At 42.1% G+C, this 19,735-nt stretch overlaps 1 protein-coding gene across 1 annotated transcript in view; it reads left to right on the forward strand.

Annotated features, from left to right (window-relative positions):
* Positions 1-19,735, forward strand: part of mtx2 (metaxin 2) — a 247,847-nt gene that overhangs the window by 12,887 nt on the left and 215,225 nt on the right. The gene's annotated exons all lie outside the window — the stretch shown is intronic.

Raw genomic sequence — 19,735 nt, forward strand, 5'->3', positions numbered from 1 at the left:
CTACAACCACTCTGGCTTCTGTCAAGAAGCCAATTTTGTATCCATATAAATACTTCACCCTGGATCCCGTGAGATTTAACCTTAGGCAACAACCTATCATGCAGTACCTTGTCAAAGGCCTTGCTAAAGTCCATGTAGGCAACATCAACTGCGCTGCCCTCATCTACCTTCTTGGTCCCCCCTTCAAAAAATTCAATCAAATTTGTGAGACATGATTTTCCACTCACAAAGCCATGCTGACTGTTCCTAATTAGTCCTTGCGTCTCTAAATGCCTGTAGATCCTGTCTCTCAAAATACCTTCCAACAATTTACCCACCACAGATGTGAGGCTCACTGGCCTGTAGTTCCCAGGCCAGTGAGCCTCACTGGTTGAGACCCTGGTCTCATATTGAGACCAGGGCCTCAATATGCCAATATGCAGGATTCCCCACATCTACCAGCCTTGCCCTTCACTCTAAAAGGAATGTGCTTACCCTGAACCTTGGTTAACACACTTTTGAAAACCTCCCACTTACCAAATGTCTCTTTGCTTGCCAACAGACTCCCTCAATCAACTTTTGAAAGTTCCTGTCTAATACCATCAAAATTGTCCTTACCCCAATTTAAAATTTTAACTTTTGGGCCGGACCTATCATTTTCCATAGCTATCTTAAAACTAATGGAATAATGGTCACTGGTTCCAAAGTGATCCTCACCAACACTTTTGTTACCTGCCCTTCCTTATTTCCTAAGAGGAGATCAAATTTTTGCCCTCTGTCTAGTCGGGCCATCCATATACTGAATGAGAAATTCCTCCTGAATACACTCAACAAATTTCTCTCTGTCCAAGCCCCTACTATGGCTGTCCCAGTCAATGTTGGGAAAGTTAAAGTCCCCTACTATTACCACTCTATTTTACTTGGAGCTATCTGTAATCTCCTTACATATTTGTTCCTCAATTTTCTGCTGACTGTAGTACAATCCTATCAAAGTGATCTCTCCCTTCTTATTTCTCAGTTCTACCCATATAGACTCAATGGACGAACCCTTGGCTGTATCCCCTCTTTGTAGTGCCGTGATGTTCTCCCTAATCAAAAACGCAACTCCCTCTCCTCTCTTACCTCCTGTTCTGTATTTCCTGTAGCACCTGTACCCTGGAACATTGAGCTGCTAGCCCTGCCCCTCCGTTAGCCAAGTTTCAGTAAGAGCTATAATATGCCAGTGTCATGTACCCATCCATGCCCTGAGTTCATCTGCCTTGTCCGTCAGGCCTCTTGCATTGAAATAAATGCAGTTTAATCTAGACTTCTCTTGCTCTCTGCCCTGCTTTCTCAGACCATCTGTCCAGTCATGTTTTGTGCACTCTTCCTGTGTTTTATTGCTCTTAACCTTATTGGACCCATTCACTGAGTTCTCCACAGTCTCTGTATTCTGTACTGTGGCCCGTTTTGATTTTTGTCTTTGGTTTCTCTGCCTTCTATTTTTCCCCTTACTTCCTTTTGTTTCTGTCCCCACTTTACTTCCCTCTGACTTCCTGCATCGGTTCCCATCCCCCTGCCACATTAGCAAAGACCATCCCCACCAGCATTAGCAAACACTCCCCCAGGACATTGGTTCCAGTCCTGTCCAGGTGCAGACTGTCCGATTTGTCCTGGTCCCACCTCCCCCTGAGCCGGTTCCAATGTCCCAGGAATTTGCATCCCTCCCTCTTGCACCATCTCTCAAGCCAGGTGTTTATCTTAGCTGTCCTGACATTTCTACTCTGACTAGCACGTGGCACTGGTAGCAATCCTGAGATTACTATCTTCGAGGTCCTACTTTTTAGTTTAACTCCTAACTCCCTAAATTCAGCTTGAAGGACCTTCTCCCATTTTTTGCCTGTATCGTTGGAGCCTATATGCACCATGACAGCTGGCTCTTCACCCTCCCCCTCCAGAATGTCCTGCAGCCACTCTGAGACATCCATGACCCTTGCACCAGGGAGGCAATATACCACCCTGGTGTCACGTTTGCGTCCGCAGAAATGCCTGTCCATTCCCCTTACAATTGAGTCCCCTATCACTTTAGCTGTGCCACTTTTTTTCCTGTCCTCCTGTGCAGCAGAGCCAGCCACAATGCCATGAATCTGACTGCTGCCTCCTTCCCCAGGTGAGCCATCTCCCCCAACAGTATCCAAAACAGTATATCTGTTGGGGAGGGAGATGACCGCAGGGGACCCCTGCACTGCCTTCCTACACTTCCTCTGTCTGGTGGTCACCCATTCCCTATCTCCCTCAGCAATTTTTGTTTGCAGGGTGACCAACTCACTGAACATGCTATCCATGAGCATGGATCATGGATGCTCCAAAGTGAATCCATCCGCAGCTCCAGAACCATCAAGCAGTCTAGCAGGAGCTGCAGTTGGACACATTTCTTGCATGTGAAGGAGCCAGGGATACCAGAAGAATCACTGAGTTCCCATATCGCACAAGAGACGCATGACACGGGTCTGGGATCTCCTGCCATGACTTAACCCTTAAGTTTACTTCCGACAACAGCTATAATGCCAAGACAAAGAAAGAGAAAAAAGAAAGGAAAAACTACTTACCAGACACCAGCCAATCACTTACCTGCTGGCTGTGATGGTAGAGTTTGATTTCTTTCTACCTCTAACTTGCACTCGAGTCTCCCTCGCAGGTCCGCCTCTCCGTTCCTCCCGAAGATGAGCGCCTCTTTCCCCTCAGCACCGAATTCCCACTCTGCTCCAGAGTAACGATACCTTCACTCTGGCTGAATCTCACTCAGGCTGCAGTCTCTCTCTCCCACTGGCTTGCGCAAGCTGTCAGAGCTGTATGAGAACAACTATACCTACCTATCCACAGAAAAATTCATCCACCACACTCTGACAATTTTAAGGTTATTTTTACTTGGAGATGGAAGAAACGGTTTAAGCATGACCTGACAAATTAACGCAGTTAAACCATGCAAGGTCGTTAAGGCTTGAAAAAATTTATTATGATTGAGGTTTCTTTAATGTGGGCAATTATCTGGTTGGTGGGAGGCTGAAGCCCAACTATGTCATGATTCATTGTTTCCCTCTCTTTAAGATCCTCTTTACAACCTATCTGTTTGACCAAGCTTTTGGCCATCTAATCTAATATCATCTTAGTGTTTTGCTGTCAGTTTTTTTTGTAATGTTCCTGTGAAGCACCTTTCGGTGTTTTTACTACATTGAAGGTGTATATAAATGCAAATTATTGCCATTGCCAAGAAACAATAATGGGCATAATTCAGATTGTCTCAATTATTATCACAGTTGTAGCTATGGCATTTAGTGATTCAATCCCAAAGAAGAACCGAATCAAGTGACCTAGTCTGTTAAGGCGCAATTACTTTGAAAGAGTGCTAAAAGCAATGTGTGCAAAGCCCATATTAGCTTGCCCAGATCATTATTGTATTGCCACAGTTTACATTGATGAATCAGAGGCAACAGAGCTGTACAAAGTCACATAAATGATCTTGGTGAAGAGCACTCCATCATTTATTCAGCTGTAATTAATATCACGAGAAGTTGACAACGATTGTTTATGTTGTTTGGATGTTGCAAATACTACAATTCTACTTGTATCAAACTGTACTTAACATGTTCTGACCATGATCCCTTTAGTGTGGTTGTGGTTGACTCATAAAAATGACATGTATCTGTTATGATGAAATGTTGCCCTACAAAGACGCATTGGAAAGCAAAATAACATAAGTAACCACAAAGTGGGAAGAATAGCATGCTGCTACTTTCAGGAATAATTGCGTTTTCAATCCTCAAGTAGTGCTTTGATAATATGCACGCATATTATCTTCAGTAGGGATAGTAATGTGTGAAAAATCATGCAATTTTGTCTATTTCAGTTCATGGCAGTCCCATTTTGATCTAGTGTCAACAAAAGCAGATTTTTAAACTGGCTACTGTTTAGATTCCAAGTTTATTTTGATACTTGTGTTGCACACTGCGTTCAAACAGGTTTTCGGCCATGGGCTGAGTCAATCTAACTTTGAATACGCATTAGATAAGTACATACAACTAATCCTTTTGAATCTGACAGTTGTAACAAGTCATGGCAACCAATAAAAGGGTACTTAAGTGGCTGGATCTGTGCATTGAGTTCACCTCACTTTCCTTTCTATTCAAAAGGATAATTGCCAGTCTTGTCAGATTGTTCAGTTCATTAATGTCCTTTACGGAAGGAAACCTGCCATTCTTACTTAGTCTGGCCGATATGTGACTCCAATCCCACAGCAACCTTTAACTGCCCTGTGAAATGACTGAGCAAGCCACTCAGTTGCATCACTAAGCAAAAGAATCATAAGGATAACACTTCACAGACCACTTTGCATCAATCTGAGCAGTGGGCATGACCAGTCACATCCACCCTGCAAAATACTCCTCTCTAACATCTGAGGACTTGGGCCAAAATTGGGAGAACTGTCCTGCAGACAAGCAACAGGATGGCATCGTCATATTCAAAGAATCATACTTTAAAAAAAATCCATCCAAAGACCAAATTCAAATTGAATCCAATTCATGGCCTGTATGAGAGGGACAAACAGATCCAAGCTGACAAGATGAGGCATTGCACCCCATCTTGGGCTTGATCTGATGCTTCATATTAGCCAAAAGGCTAATCATACCTTTCAGCCAATGTCCCAGACAACACTGACCTCATTTCTGGGTGAGTCCTGTCTCTCCAGAGGTGATATTACTGTGATATACAGTCTGAAGACAGTGACCCTGGAAATACTCAACATTGATTGGGTCCCATGTCTCATGATACAGGCCAAACATGGACAAGGAAGTCTGCTGCTGAGTAACACCCAATGGTCTCCCTCAGCAGGAAAACAGTACTCCTTCATGTTGAATACCACTTGGTAGAAGCACTCGGAGTAGTAAAGTTATGGAACATACTCTGGGTGAGCCCCTTCAGTGGTCCTGAAATTGTGGTGCTACTCACTGCTCCCATGGCCAGGATCATCTGTCCCTCGAGGGTTAATATGGCAACTGACATTCTGTAAATTAAGCAAATAACTGCCCTAGTCATTAATGGTCGATGTTAGTTCTGTAAAATAAGATCAATTAATAAAGCACTTTAGTTGGGCCAGTTCTTCCAGCAACTTCTCCCTTGAATGTCCACACAAGCGCATGTATCATTGATCATAATTACTTCATACGGTCTCACCCACATGAGTGCGAATCCTGGTTTGTCACGTGTGACTTTAACCATTATCTTTCCCCTATTTCAGGTACCAGAACTTGTTTCAACATGACATCCCCTTCTATGTCATGTATAATCTGCTAATCTCTAACCTCCTGTTTTATCCATGCAGCTGTTTGCACAGTTTCCTCGCAAACTGCCTCACTCTGTCTCTTAACAGTACTGTCTTTTCTCCACCTTTTTATACATCTCCTCGCAGTCTCATAGCTGTCCTGGTCATCAACTCATCCTGTCATCCTGCTAGATGTTGCCCTCAGTTCCATTCAGATATTGGGTAATAAATTTGTCCAATCACACCCTGTATCTTGAATGGCCTTGACTAGTGCTTTCTTTAATGTTCGATTCATTCTTTCAACCATACCGGAACATTGTGAATGGTAGGGAATTTTGTTTCATCCCAAAACATTTACATCGTACTTCCTTGAGTACTTGCCCAGTGAAATGTGTACCCTGATCTGAATCTGTCTGCAAGGGTCTGCCCCATCAGAGAATCACATCCTCCAACATTATTCGAGCTGAAGCGTTGGCTGAGTAATACTCTAGCATGGGAAAGGCTTCTGCCCATTTTTCCATTGTTCTTTACCTGAATCCATCTTGTGATCAATTCTTATTAATGGTATTTTTGTTGTTCTTGACCTTCAAATTGTTTCAACCAAAAGTGTTCTTTTTAAATTATTTCTCTCATGATCATAAGATTCTTTTAAGGTTAGTTTCTCTATTATCTTGATTTTTCTAAAATATTTTTTTCTTGTAATTTAGGCCATATTAGCCACTTCATGTCAAGTGGTCTTTGATTCTAGGTCTTAGCTTATCTCCTCTTGTACAGTTCCAATGTGTCAGGTGATGACCAAGTTATAAAATTCAGCTCTTAAAGATTTGTATCCCTTTTCCCTAACTTTATTTCTTATTTAGTCATACCATTTTACATCTACGTTAGAATCACAGACTGGTTACGTCACAGAAACAGGCCAGTCGGCCCATTGTCTCTGCGTCACCTCACTAGAACAGCAACTCAACTCATCCCACTCCCCTGCCCTTTGCTCATCCCCTGTAACTTTTTTCTCATTTGGTGGTTATCCAGTTCCCATTTGAAAGCTCAAATTTTAGCTGCCTCCATATTCTCATTTACAGATCCGAACCAGATCCTAAAAAAAATGTTTTTCCTTTTATTGCAGTCGGTTATTTTGCCAATCAACTTAAATTAGTGTCCTCTGGTTTTTCACTTTTCCCCATTGGGAACAGTTTGTATATATACTCTGTCTAGAGCCCTCATGGTTTTAAATACTTTATCTAATCTCCTCTCAACATTCTCATGTTGAAGGAGAACAATGAAGTCCCTCATCCCTAGAGCCATTCTCATAAATCTTTTCTGCACCCTCTCCAAAACCTTCACTTCCTTCCTGAATCTAGTGCCCAGAATTGGGTGCAATATTCTAGTTTCACTGCAGTGATAGCAAGAAATAGTTGAATGCATTGAATGTGGCAAGGTTTATGGGTCCTGATAACATTCCAGATGTAGTGCTGAATACTTGTGCTGTACAACAGTGACTCTAACTAAGCTGTTCCAGTGCAGCTTTAACACTGGCATCTTTTCAAGTAAGTGGAAAATTGTCCAGATGTGTCCTGTCCACAAAAACAGGACAAATCCAATCCGGTCAAATACTATACCCTCAATCTACTCTCAATCATCAGCCAAGTGATGGAAGGTGCCATTGATAGTGCCACCAAATGACATCTACTCAGCAACAACTTTCTCACTGTTGCTTAGCTTACTTTCCATCAGTACCACTCTAATTCAGATCTCATTACAACTTCAGTCCAAACATGGACAAAAAGCTGAGGTGAGAGTGACTGCCTTTGACGTCAAGGAACCATTTGATTGCATGTGGTATCAAAGAGTCATAGAGATATACAGCACGGAAACAGGCACTTCGGCCCAACTTGTCCATGCAAACTAGGTTTCCTAAACTGAACCAGTCCCATTTGCCTGTGTTGGCTCATATCCCTCTAAACCTTTTTCATCCATGTACCTGTCCAAATGTCTTTTAAATGTTGCAATTGTACCCACTCCTTCCACCTCTTCGAGTCCCACTTTATTCCCCAGAACTAGATCCGCACCATTTCCTTTCTTGTTGGATAAGATACATATTGATCAAGAGCATTGTCTTGCATTTCAGGAGTTCCTCCCACCTTTTTTCTTTACACTGTTACAATCCCAGTCTAAAACAGGATAACTGAAGTCCACCCCCGAGCAGAATTGATGTTGATGGGAATCAGGGAAAACTCTCCACTAGCTGCAGTCGTACTTGGCACAAAGGAAGATGATTGTGATTTTTGTAAGCCACTCATCTCAGCCCCAGGACATTGCTGCAAGAATTATTCAGGGCAGTGTCCACAGCCGAAGTGTCTTCAGCTGTTTCACATCTTCCCTCCATCATAAGAAAAGAAGTGGGGATGTTTGCTGATGATTTCACAATCATTGAATCCCTACAGTGCAGAAGGAGACCATTTGGCCCATCGAATTTGCACTGACAATCCCACCCAAGCCCCATCCCCATAACCCTAAGTATTTACGCTGCTAATCCCCCTGACACTAAGGGTCAATTTATCATAGCCAATCCACCTAACCCACACATATTTGGACTGTGGGAGGAAACCGGAGCACCCAGAGGGAACCCATGCAGATACAGGGAGAACATGCAGACACGACAGTCACCCAAACCAGGAATTGAACCTGGGTCCCTCGCGCCTTGAGGCAGCAGTGCTAACCACTGTGCTGCCTATAATATTCTCAATCCTCAGAAAATGAAGTGGTTTGTGCCCACATGCAGCAAGATTTGGACAACATTCAGACTGAGGCTGATAAATGGCAAGTAGCATTCTCAAGTATCTGGAAATGACCATCTTCAATAAGAGTCCAACTGACTTCCATACTAGTTCAATGACATTACCATATCCAAATCCCCCCACAGCAACATCCTGAGGTTCACCATTGACCAGAAATGTAGAGGACCAGCTGTGACTACAAGAATAGGTCAGAGCTTGGGTGTTCTGTGATAAATGATTCACCTCCTGACTTCTTAAAGCCTTTTCACCATCACAAGTTCAAGAATGTAATGGAATATTATTATTTGCCTGTACGAGTGCAGCTACAAAACAACAAACTCTACCATCCATGACCAAGAAGCCAACTATGCTGACACTCTATCTACCACCTTAATCATTCAGTCCCTTCAACATAGGTGTACAATCGTTGCACTCTGCCTTCTTCCAGTTAGCTGTTTGGTTGTCCATCACCATTCATAGATGTGGCAGGACTGGAGAGCCCTGATCTAATCCATTGATTGTGGGATTGCTTATCTCTCTATATCGCATGCTGCTTCTGCTGTTTGACATGCAACTGGTCTTGTGTTTTACCTTCACCAGGTTGACAACTCATTTTTTTAGGTATACCTGCTGCTGCTCCTCCTAGCATGCTCTCCTGCACTCTCCATTGAACCAGGGTTGATCCCCTGGCTTGCTGGTAATTGTAGACTGAGGTATATGCTGGGTCATGTGGTTACAGATTGTGATTGTATACAATTCTGCTGCTGCCGATGGCCCATAAAGCCCAGTTTTGAGTTGCTGGATCCATTTTAAATCTATCTCATTTAGCTCTGTGATATCAAAAATAGGATCCCATCCCCACAAGGATTGTGCAGCAGGCACTCCTACCAATACTGCCACAGACAGTTGCATCAGCGACAATTTGGTTCATGAGGACGAGGTCAAGTAGGCTTTTCTCTCTCAGTTCTCTCACAACCAACTGCCAGGCCTGGACTTGCAGCTATGTCCTTTAAGGCTCTGCCAACTTGGTCGGTAGTGGTACAACCGAGCCCCTTTTGATGATGGATGTTGAAGTCCTCCACCCAGAATGCATCCGTGCCCTTGCTACCTTCAGTGCTTCTCCAATCGAGGAGTACTGATTAATCAGCTGAGGAGGAGAGTGGGTGGTCGCGTGATAGGAGGTTCCCTTGTCTCTTTTTGATCTGTTGCTATGAGACTTCATGGGGGGCAGGAGTCAATATTGAGGATTTCCAGGGCAAACTCCTTTGTACTGTATATCACAATGCCGCCACCTTTTGGACCGTAAGATTCACAAAACACACGTTTCTGAAAAATGATCTTTCTGGCAAATACAGTAGTTGTATTGAAGCAAACGCAAGGTGCTGATAGTAAATCAGAAGAATTTAAAATTTCTTCAATAGTAATTGCTACGCAGTTCAATTATTGGAAGAAATAAAAACAAAATGCTGCCGATGCGGGAAATCTGAAACAGAAAGGGCTGTAAAAACTCGGGTCTGGCAGCATCTGTGGAGAAAGAAACCGACCAAGTTAACATTGCATATGACTCTTTGCGTTGGAGTTGAAACATTGGGCCCGATTTTACCATCAAGTTGCTCCCGTTTTCGGCCGTGGAAACTTGGTAAAGTCAGGCGTGCATTTAAATTGACTTAATTGGCTACACGCCCAACCTTACCGGCACTTCCCCCTTTACCAACGCATTCGCCCATCCAGAATCGGCGTGAAACAGACATGCTCCACAAAAGTCTGATTCGGGCACTCCAGTTATTGAGGGGGTAAGTGCCGAGCATCCGACAGCTCTCTGCTTGAGATCGGTGGGTGGGGGAGGTCCGCTGCCACTCTGCCTGAGATCAGTGAGGGGAAGGAGGGGGGTCTGCTGCCTATCTGCCTGAGATCAGTGAGGGGGAAGGGGGGTTCGCTGCCACGCTGCCAGAGATCGATGGGGGGAAGGGGAGGGAGGGGCCCGCGATTGGTCTAGGTCATGGCGGGGGTGGGGCATAAGGGGGTCAATAATGTTGTGGGGGTGGAGCAATGTCTGTGGGGGCCGGGGGAGGCATTATCTGGCCCGGGAGCCGCATTCTATCGATTTTTTTTCTGTGCATGCGCGATTGGGGGCACTGATCGGAGCTGCAGGATTTTGGGCGCATTAAGCCCCGCCCACAGATTTCGGCAGCGCGATTCGGAATCGCCGATATTTTTGTGTATGGGGGCGCCTGAAAATGGATCTAAAAGTCAGATCTGGAACACTCCCAGTTTCAAGTCTGCCCAACACTTAGAATCAAAATGGTAAAATAGGGCCCGTTAACTCTCCCTCTCTCCATAGATGCTGAGATTTTCCAGCATATTTTGTTTTTATGTCAATAATTAGAATTCTGAGTTAATAATCTAGAGAACATCCCATCATGGCAGTTTGAGAATTTGAATTCCGTTTTTAAAAAATATCTGGCAATATAAAGCTGGTGTGAGTGCCCATAAAACTGCTAGGTTGCCAATAAAATGGCTGATTGATGTCTTTTTATGGAAAGTAACCTTCTGTTCTTACAGAGCAAATGATGCAATTATATCAAATAGATACAGTTGCAATTCAAGTAGCATTGCCACCACTACCTTCTCAGAATAGCTACGGTTGGGTAATACACATACCGGCCTGGTCAACAGTGACCGCATCAAGAGTCACGTTCAGCTCACTTGAAACTGAGCTAAACATTACAGAAAAACCACACAACTATTGTACAATTTTCTGGTTATCATCCAAGATCAAAGGCATTATGCAAAGAGGTTCCATGGCACAACATTGACTGATTTGGCACACACTATCTGGGTCTCACAATTGCCAATACCTAAGCAAAACACATTTGAATTTGATTGAATATAAGCTATTAGCAAAATGCCCTCTCATTTACTTATTTCCCAGACAAGTTATACTGGCCAGTTTTCCTGCAGATTAAGTTTGGTAAGAAAGAAACTTTCTAGTTGAGCTCGTTTTACATATTCTTTGGTAAAGGTTTGAAAATAACCGCAACAATAGAATTCCTACAGTTCAGAAAGAGGCCACTCGGGCAATCAAGCCTTCACCGACAACAGTCCCAGCTAGGCCCTATCCCCGCAACCCCATGCATTTACCCTGTTAATCTCCCTGAGGCTAAGGGGTAATTTAACATTGCCAATCAACCTAACCCGCACATCTTCGGACTGTGAGAGGAAACTGGAGTACCCAGAGGAAACTCACGCAGACATGGGGAGAACATGCAAGCTCCATACAGTCACCCGAGGCAGGAATTGAACCCGGGTCCCTGACACTGTGAGGCAGCAGTGCTAACCACTGTGTCACCGTATATATAATTGACACAGAATGAAAGCTCTGTTTCTGCCACACCAAGTATAGTCACAAGAAGAGACTGAATAATTCAGAGCTGTGGCAGAGGGAATGAAGAGGATAGGTGGTCAACTTCAATATAATTAAGGAATGAAATGGAGAGAACTTGAGGAAGATAAAAGTAAAGTGAGGGGCAGTGGAGAAGTTTGCCACAACTCCTGGATGCCAGTCAATTCCACATACATTATAGTCCAGGAACCAATCTTGTGTAATCTTTTCAGTAAGCAATTTGACTGAGTGGATAGGGTGTACAGCCCTATAAGAGTTTTTGGTAACTAGATGTTCACGCAAGGGTCGTTCTAGCAGGAATTGCTGAGTAGAGATGAAAGATGGTCTCTTTTTGGGTTTATGCTAGTCAAGAACTTCTTAGGAATTAGTCTCATTCCACAAATACGATTTTCATCAGTTGTGAGACAAAATTGCGTTTGCAGAGTAGAAGCAGCTGCAAAGAAATTTCTGGCCTTTATATACCCTCCTGAACTCAACTCGATGATACCAAAACCATGATTGTACCATTGATTCTCTTGGGTTGCAAGTGAAACAATCACTCAGTGCCCTAAAAGAAATGCTCCTCCACAATTCACTGCTGTAATCTATTGGCAATGCCAACATGAGGGATAGAAGCATTTCTGTGCAATACATGAGACTATGCAATCCAGTTATTGTGAATGCGTATAATGTAATCGTCAACCTCCTGTCAAATCATAGAATCTTCCCATGCAGAAGAAAACCACGATGAACATTTTATTTTACCAGCACTGAGTGTGTAGTGAATGGCACCATGAATTGCATTGTGCTAGTTATTGTATTGTGCTAGTTATTGTATTGTGCTAGACTATTGTATAGTCCTTCTAATTAAGGTAAGATGATAGTGTTGGGGAATGGAGCATTTTTTTGCAGCTTGGAGATTACTGTCAACATCATGCATTCTGGATTCGTATAACATAGCCAAATGCAGAATAAAGCTCCCTGTAACCTGTCGCAAGCATAGAATGAAATAATTATTTCTATTTCTCACAACAGCCATCCTTAAGACAGTACAACTGCGAGATAATTATCAACTTATGTTAAACTATGAATGAGTTTTATGTAGTAGAACATGCTAGAAATGAGATTGTAGCTCTCTTAATGCATTTCTGAGATTGCTGAAAGTTATGAAGCTTTGTGTAGCATCAATGTAAGTCAGTACCTATACCTAAAATATGTTGCTGCAAAAGATATATCTTGTGAAATAATTTGTTTTATCATTTTTCCTCGCTTTTTGGACCTTTTTTTGACCTGTGTACCCTGCTTTTTACCATGAAGGTATCAATTCTTGCTCGTGTGCAGTTGTATGTGCACTGGTTATCTTCTCGTACCAGAGCTAAGTAACTGCTAGGCTGGAATTTTCAAGCCCCCCTCTCCTGCGCGGTGGGTTTCCCTGCAGCGAAGGTGGCTTGCCATTGGCTGCCGACGGGATCTCCTGGTCCAGCCGAAGTCAGTGGCAATTTGCATGGCTTGCCTGTCCTGCCGACAGACTCTTGCTAAACGGTCTGCTGAAATTCACTGTCTTGGCACATAAATGAAGAATAGTTACTATGGTTTGGTATTAGACAGCTGCCTCTACCTGTAAGGAGCTATACCCAAGCAAATGGTTGTGCTTTCTGTACAGAATGGGAGCCTGAAGTCTGATAAGCCTCTTTCTAAAAAGTAATAGTGGGCAAAAGCAATAATTTAAATTACACATTATGAAAATCAGATCTTGAAATGTTATAGAGACCTCTGTTGGTAAGCAGAAGACCTTGGGGAAATTTCTTTTTATGCTCTGATGATAGACATGGTGAGCTACAAACTGCAATCCATATGCTATGGAAATGTGTAGCCCAAGGATAAATGAGGTTTGATTTTAGTGGAGATTTTTGGGCCATAAATCACCGTGATAGAAGAAAACAGGCTTGTGTGGTTAAGCTACATGTAATTTTAGTGTTTGGTGATGTAAGAAATTTCGCATCATGTTCAGTACTTTTAAAATGCATGTTCTGAACAAGACTGTTATTTTAGCCTGAGAATCACAGCTGTAGCTGTCAAGTGTGATATTTACTGTTCTATTATTTATTGGCCCTGAACAATCTGTCACGCAGAAGGTTCAAATACAGAAGAAGACTGCTGGCTGATGTTAAAACTTGGAACTGCTTTTGTGTGACATCTTTATTTTTATGTTTTACCAAAATCTGTATTTCAAGTTCTTCTGCAAATATTAAGTTTAAAGGTATTACAGTAAATAGAGAGACAGTTTTGCTTTATTCTCTATCTGAAATGTAATGTGGATATTGTTGTATACTGGACATTGAAATGTAATCCATGCTGTTTTTAGAAATTGTTTTTGTGTTCAGCAGATCACTTTGCATTACTGAATTAAATTTAGCATTTAACTTTTATTGTTTCTTGCTGTTGAAAGAGTGCACATTGAAAGTTTGTAGTTATCCCTACCTTTGTTTATATGCTATGAAATGTAGGAGCTTAAAGAATATTTAACACTTAAGCATTATAGAATTTTCTTTTTACATTGCTAATTGCAAAATAATATAATGCTGTTCTACAAACTACTGGAATTCTAACTTTTCCTGGAAAGTATTTGCCCAGTTATTTCGGTTCACTGTTGTAAGGGTGGAGGGTGCACGGTCAGGTTATTCGTGAGTAGTAGAGCAATATTGCAACACTTACCTACTTTTGTGCTTTATTATGTTAGAACTTTAGGCATGAAATTTTATTCGTGTAAAGTAAACTTTAAGGATGGGTGGTTTACCCCAAATTTAGGAAAATAATTACAAATAGAATAAGTGGAGTAAGTGTCAGTTTTCTGTCCTCCAATGATTTGGAAACTTCAGTTTTTATGGCTTTAGACAAAAAAGAGGAATATATTTTAAAAATTGACTTCAGCCAGTGGTAATACGAAGAAAACTCATTTGTAGCAAAAACGTAGAATCTGAATTTCATTCCTGCTGGCAAGGCATCGGGAAAATTCCCTAAGATTTCAAATGGCTTTTGAAACAGTTTGTGCACCTAATATACTCTGGTATCAGATGAAAATGTTACTGCAGAGGCACACTATCACTATACGAACAGCATGTGTATATAGCCATTGCACTGCACACTGCTTTCTTCCATCTTGGTTTCTTTCTCATTTTTGATGTCTACTTCCTGATGTCACATTGAGACTTTTATTTATGTTTTTCGTAACTCACAACTTGATTACTCAAATACTCCCTGGTCTTCCACCCTCCTTGGATTGAAGTTCCTCCAGAAAACCTTTGCGTTATTGGTGCATTGGTTGTTGTAAATGCAAAACCTGGGAGATCTGCTGATAGCATATTTTTAAAAATTGGCGCATTAACATGTAAAAACATCATATATCAGGCTTTAAAAATAATTGAAAGATTTTGGAAGCTTCGTTGGCTCTAACCTAAAACTGATCAACACATTACAATCTCTGAAGTTTGTCACGTAAACATATGATTTTAAGTATTTATTTACAATCAAGCTTTCCAATTTTCAGTAGTCACGCCAGCTTGAGTAACAGCATTGTCTAAATAGAAAAAATATACATTACCTTTGCCTATTACAAGGTATGATCAATTTACCATGATGAAACAGGATAACATTCAATATATCTCGAGGAATACCGTGGGAGATCTGCTTAGGTAGAAATGAGTAGGCCATCCAGCCTTAGAACCTATTACAGTATTCAGTTGGATCATGGATGATTCATATTTGTATCTCCGTTTACTGCTTTGGTCCAATAGCCCTTACTACCCATGATTAACAAAATTGTATGATTCTCAGTTTTAAAATTTTCAATTGACTTAGCCGTAACAATTTTTTCCGGGTGGAGAAATCCAGATTTCCACTACCATTTATATCGAGATGCGATTTCTGGTATTGCCCCTAAACAGTCTAACTCTTGGGTCAAGTCGGTCAAGTTCCTTAAACCCTTGATCTGGATCCTTCCACCAGAGAAAATAGTTTTTCTCTAACCACAGGATCAAATCCTCTTCAATTGTCTTAAACACCTCGATTCAATCACTCCGTGTCGCTCTATATTCAAGTGAATACAAGCCTAGTCTATGCAACCTATTGTCACAATTTAATCCCTTGAGCCCTGTTATCATTTTGGTGAATCTGCAATGCACTCCTGCCAAGACCAATATATCCTTCCAGAGGGACTGAATGCAGTATGCCAGATCGGATCCTGCCAGGACTGTGTATACGTGGAACATTCTTTCCCCCTTTTTTTTTGCCCATACCATCTTGAGATGAAGACCAAAATTCCTTTACCCTTCCAAATTATTTTTTGTACTTGACCCAAGTATTGTGACTTCTTTACCAGTAGTGCTAAATCTGTCTTGTTTTATAAGCCTTAGGCATATAAAAAGTACTCTGATCTATCTTAAGTCCAAAGTGGATGATCTCACACGTTTCCGTCTTGAAACCAACAATTTTGCCCACTCCATCAATTCAACCCCACAATTTTGTCCACTCAGTTAATCTGTCATCTCCTATTTACATGATTTACCCTGCCACCTAACTTGACCTTGTCAACAAACTTAGATACTCGGCTCTCTCTTCCTTCACTTAAGTCATTTATAACTTTAAAATTACATTTAAATTGTTGAACTTGGTCATTATTACAGGCCAAAGGGGAAAGTGCTGGAAAATCTCAGCAGGTCTGGCAGTTTCTGTAAGGAGAGAAAATAGAGCTGATGGTTCAAGTCCAGTTGACTCTTTGTCAAAGCTAAAAGGCATAGAAAGTGGGAAATATTTATACTGCAGGGTGAGGGAATGAAAGATGAGTCATAGCCACAGAAATCAGAGGAAAAAACTGCTAATGGCTGTCCACAGAGAGAATAAAGTGTGTGAATAATGAGAGGGTAAGCTGTGACAGATGAAGATGTGTGTGTGTGTGGGTGTGTGGGGGGGGGGGGGGGGGGTGGAGAGAATGGGTGGGACAGAGGTAAAATTTAGAAAAGGGGAGAAAAGGTAAGGGAAGGGGGATAAAGTAGGGGGGAAGCAAAATGAAGATAGACATAAAGGAATAAAAGGTACAGAACAGTAAAAAATTAAATAAAATAGTATGAAAACAAAGGGGTCGAGGTGGGGTAGAGCAAATCATCTGAAGTTGTTGAATTCGATGTTGAGACTGGAAGGTTTTAAAGTGCCTAGCTGGAAGATGAGATGCTGTTCCTCCAGTTTGCGTTGAACTTCACCGGAACATTGCAGCAGGCCAAGGACAGACATGTGGGCATGGGAGCAGGATCGTGTGTTAAAATGGCATGCAACCGGAAGGTCAGGGTCCTGATTGCGCACAGACCAAAGGTGCTCAACAAAGCGATCACCCAGTCTGAGCGTGGTCTCTCCGATATAGAGGAGACCACATTGGGAGCAGCGAATGCAGTACACCAAATTGAAAGAGGTGCAAGTGAAACACTGCTTAACCTGGAATGAGTGTTTTGGACCTTGGATGATGTGCAGAGAAGAGGTAAAGGGACAGGTGTTACACCTTCTGCGATTGCATGGGAAGGTACCATGAGTGACGGGAGAGGTTATTATAGGCCCTTGGTTTTTCCACCAACCAACAGCTCTCATCTTAGAATATGATTATTTCACTTTGCAGCTGTGCAGAATAGGTCAAGGATCTAAAGAGAGATGACACAATGGCAATGTCTAATGATGTGGAGATGCCGGCGTTGGACTAGGGTAAACACAGTAAGAAGTCTCACAACACCAGGTTAAAATCCAACAGGTTTATTTGGTAGCACAAGCCACAAGCTTTCGGAGCGTTGCCCCTGATGAAGGAGCAGCACGCTCCGAAACCTAGTGGCTTGTGCTACCAAATAAACCTGTTGGACTTTAACCTGGTGTTGTGAGACTTCTTACAATGTCTAATGAAACAGAGATAAATGGGCCATTTTCACATTAGCAAACTATAATAAGTAGAGCGCCACAGGGATCACTGCCAGAGCCTCAACTATTTACGATCTATATTAATGATTTGGATGAAGAGACCAATTACATCGGAGCCAAATTTGCTGACAATTCAAAAATAGGTAGGAAAGGAAATTGTGAGGAGGGTATAAAGAGTCTGTAAAGAGATATGGATAGGTTAAATGACTGGATGAAAACTTGACAGATGGCAGATGTGGGGCAGGAATGAAGTAGTCTACTTTGGCTTGAAGAATTAAAAAGCAGAATATTATTTAGATGTGGACAGACTGCAGAATGCAGTGGTGCAGAGGGATTTGGATGTACTTGTACATAAATTACTACAAGTTAGTATGCAGATAATGTAATAGTTCCAAATTTGCAGATAACACAAAGCTGGGTGATAGTGTGAGCTGTGAGCAGGATGCAGAAATGCTTCAGTGTGATTGAGGCAAACTGAGTGAGTGGGCAAATGCTTGTCGGATGCAATATAATGTGGATAAATGTGAGGTTTTCCACATTGGTAGAAAAAACAAGAAGGCCTATTATTATCAGAATGGCTATAAATTAAGAGAGGGGAATGTGCAGCATGTCCTGGATATTATCACACATGAGTCACTGAAGGTAAGCAGCAGGCAGTAAAGAAGGCAAATGGTATGTTGGCCTTCAGAGCAAGAAAATTCGAGTGCAGGAGCAGGGATGTCTTGCTGTAGTTATATAGGGCCTTGGTGAGGCCACACCTGGAATACTGTGCAGTTTTGGTCTCCTTTTCTGAGGAAGGATGCTCTTGCTCTAGAAGGAGTGCAGCAAAGATTTACCAGACTGATTCCTGGGGATGGTGGGACTGATGTATGAGGAGAGATTGAGTTGGTTAGGATTATATTTGCTGGAGTTCAGAAGAAGAAGGAGGAATCTCTGATACCTATAAAATTCTAACAGGACGAGACAGGGTCAATGTAGGAAGAATGTTCCTGCTGGTGGGGAAGTCCAGGACCAGGCTTCATAGTCAAAGGATAAGGGGTAACCTTTGAGACTGAGATGAGGAGAAATCCCTTCACCCAGAGCATGGTGAGCTGTGGACTTCACTTCCACAGAAAACAGCAGGGGCCAAAACATTGTATGTTTTCAAAAATACGTTAGCTCTTAGGGTGTAGGGGATCATAGGATATAGGAAGAAGGTGGGATCATAGAATCCCAATAGTACACAAGGAGGCCGTTTGGCCCATCGAGTCTGCACCAACCCTCCAACAGAGTATCTTACCCGGGCTTTAGCGCTATGACTTCTCATATTTACTCTGCTAATCTCTCTAGCCGACATATCAGGCTATTGAATTGAATGATCAGCTGTGATCTTCATTAGTGGAGTAGGTTTGAAGGGCCACATGGCCTACTCCTATTTTCTATGTTTCTAGGTGCAGTAAATAGGAAAACAAACGGAATGCTGATCTTTACTGCAAAGAGGGTGGAATATAAAAGTAGAGAAGTCTTGCTGCAAATATACAGGGCATTGGTGAGACTACACCCAGAGTGCTGTCTGCAGTTTTGGTCTCCTTACCTAAGGAAGGATATACTTGCATTGGAAGCAGTTCCGAGAAGGTCCACTAGGCTGATTCCTAGGATGAAGTGGTTGTCTTTTCCGGAAAGGTTGAGCAATCTATACTGATTGGAGTTTAGAGGAATGAGAGGTGATCTTATTGGAACATATAAGACCCTGAGGGGCTGACACTGCCAGGGTACACGCTGAGAGGATGCTTCCCTTCATGAGAGAACCTAGAACTAGGGAGTGCAGTTTAAAAACGGTCTCCCATTTAAGGAGGAAATTAGGGTCATTCTCTTTCCCCAGAGAGCAATGGAAGCTAGGTTGTTGAAGATGTTCAAGGCTGAGTTAGGCAGATTTTTTTTTTAAATCAGCAAGGGAGTCGAGGGTTATGGGAGCAATCAGGAAAGTGGAGTGAAGGCCACAATCAGTTCAGCTGTGATCTCATTGAATGACAAAACAGGCTTGAGGGACCAGATGGCCTACTCCTGCTACTATTTCATATGATCTTATGGATGGGTTAACTTTCTTCATCGTTGATATGAAACTAAGCTAATTGCTAGAAAACATGAAAAGTGAGGTATTAAGACACAAAAAACTAGAATTAGGAAACGACTTTTGTTTCATCGATTAGCCTTATCAAAAAACTTTTATCAGTGACTGACGTCAGACAACATAGTGTAAAGTTAGGATTCAGGAACAAGTGGGTGTGGTTTGCAGCATCACATTAATGGAGATAATTTTCCTTAGAAATTAGTTCTGCTATTTTAAATTCAGAAATGGATCGCTTTGCC

Source organism: Mustelus asterias, chromosome 14, assembly GCF_964213995.1.
Source record: "Mustelus asterias chromosome 14, sMusAst1.hap1.1, whole genome shotgun sequence".
NCBI lineage: Eukaryota > Metazoa > Chordata > Chondrichthyes > Carcharhiniformes > Triakidae > Mustelus > Mustelus asterias.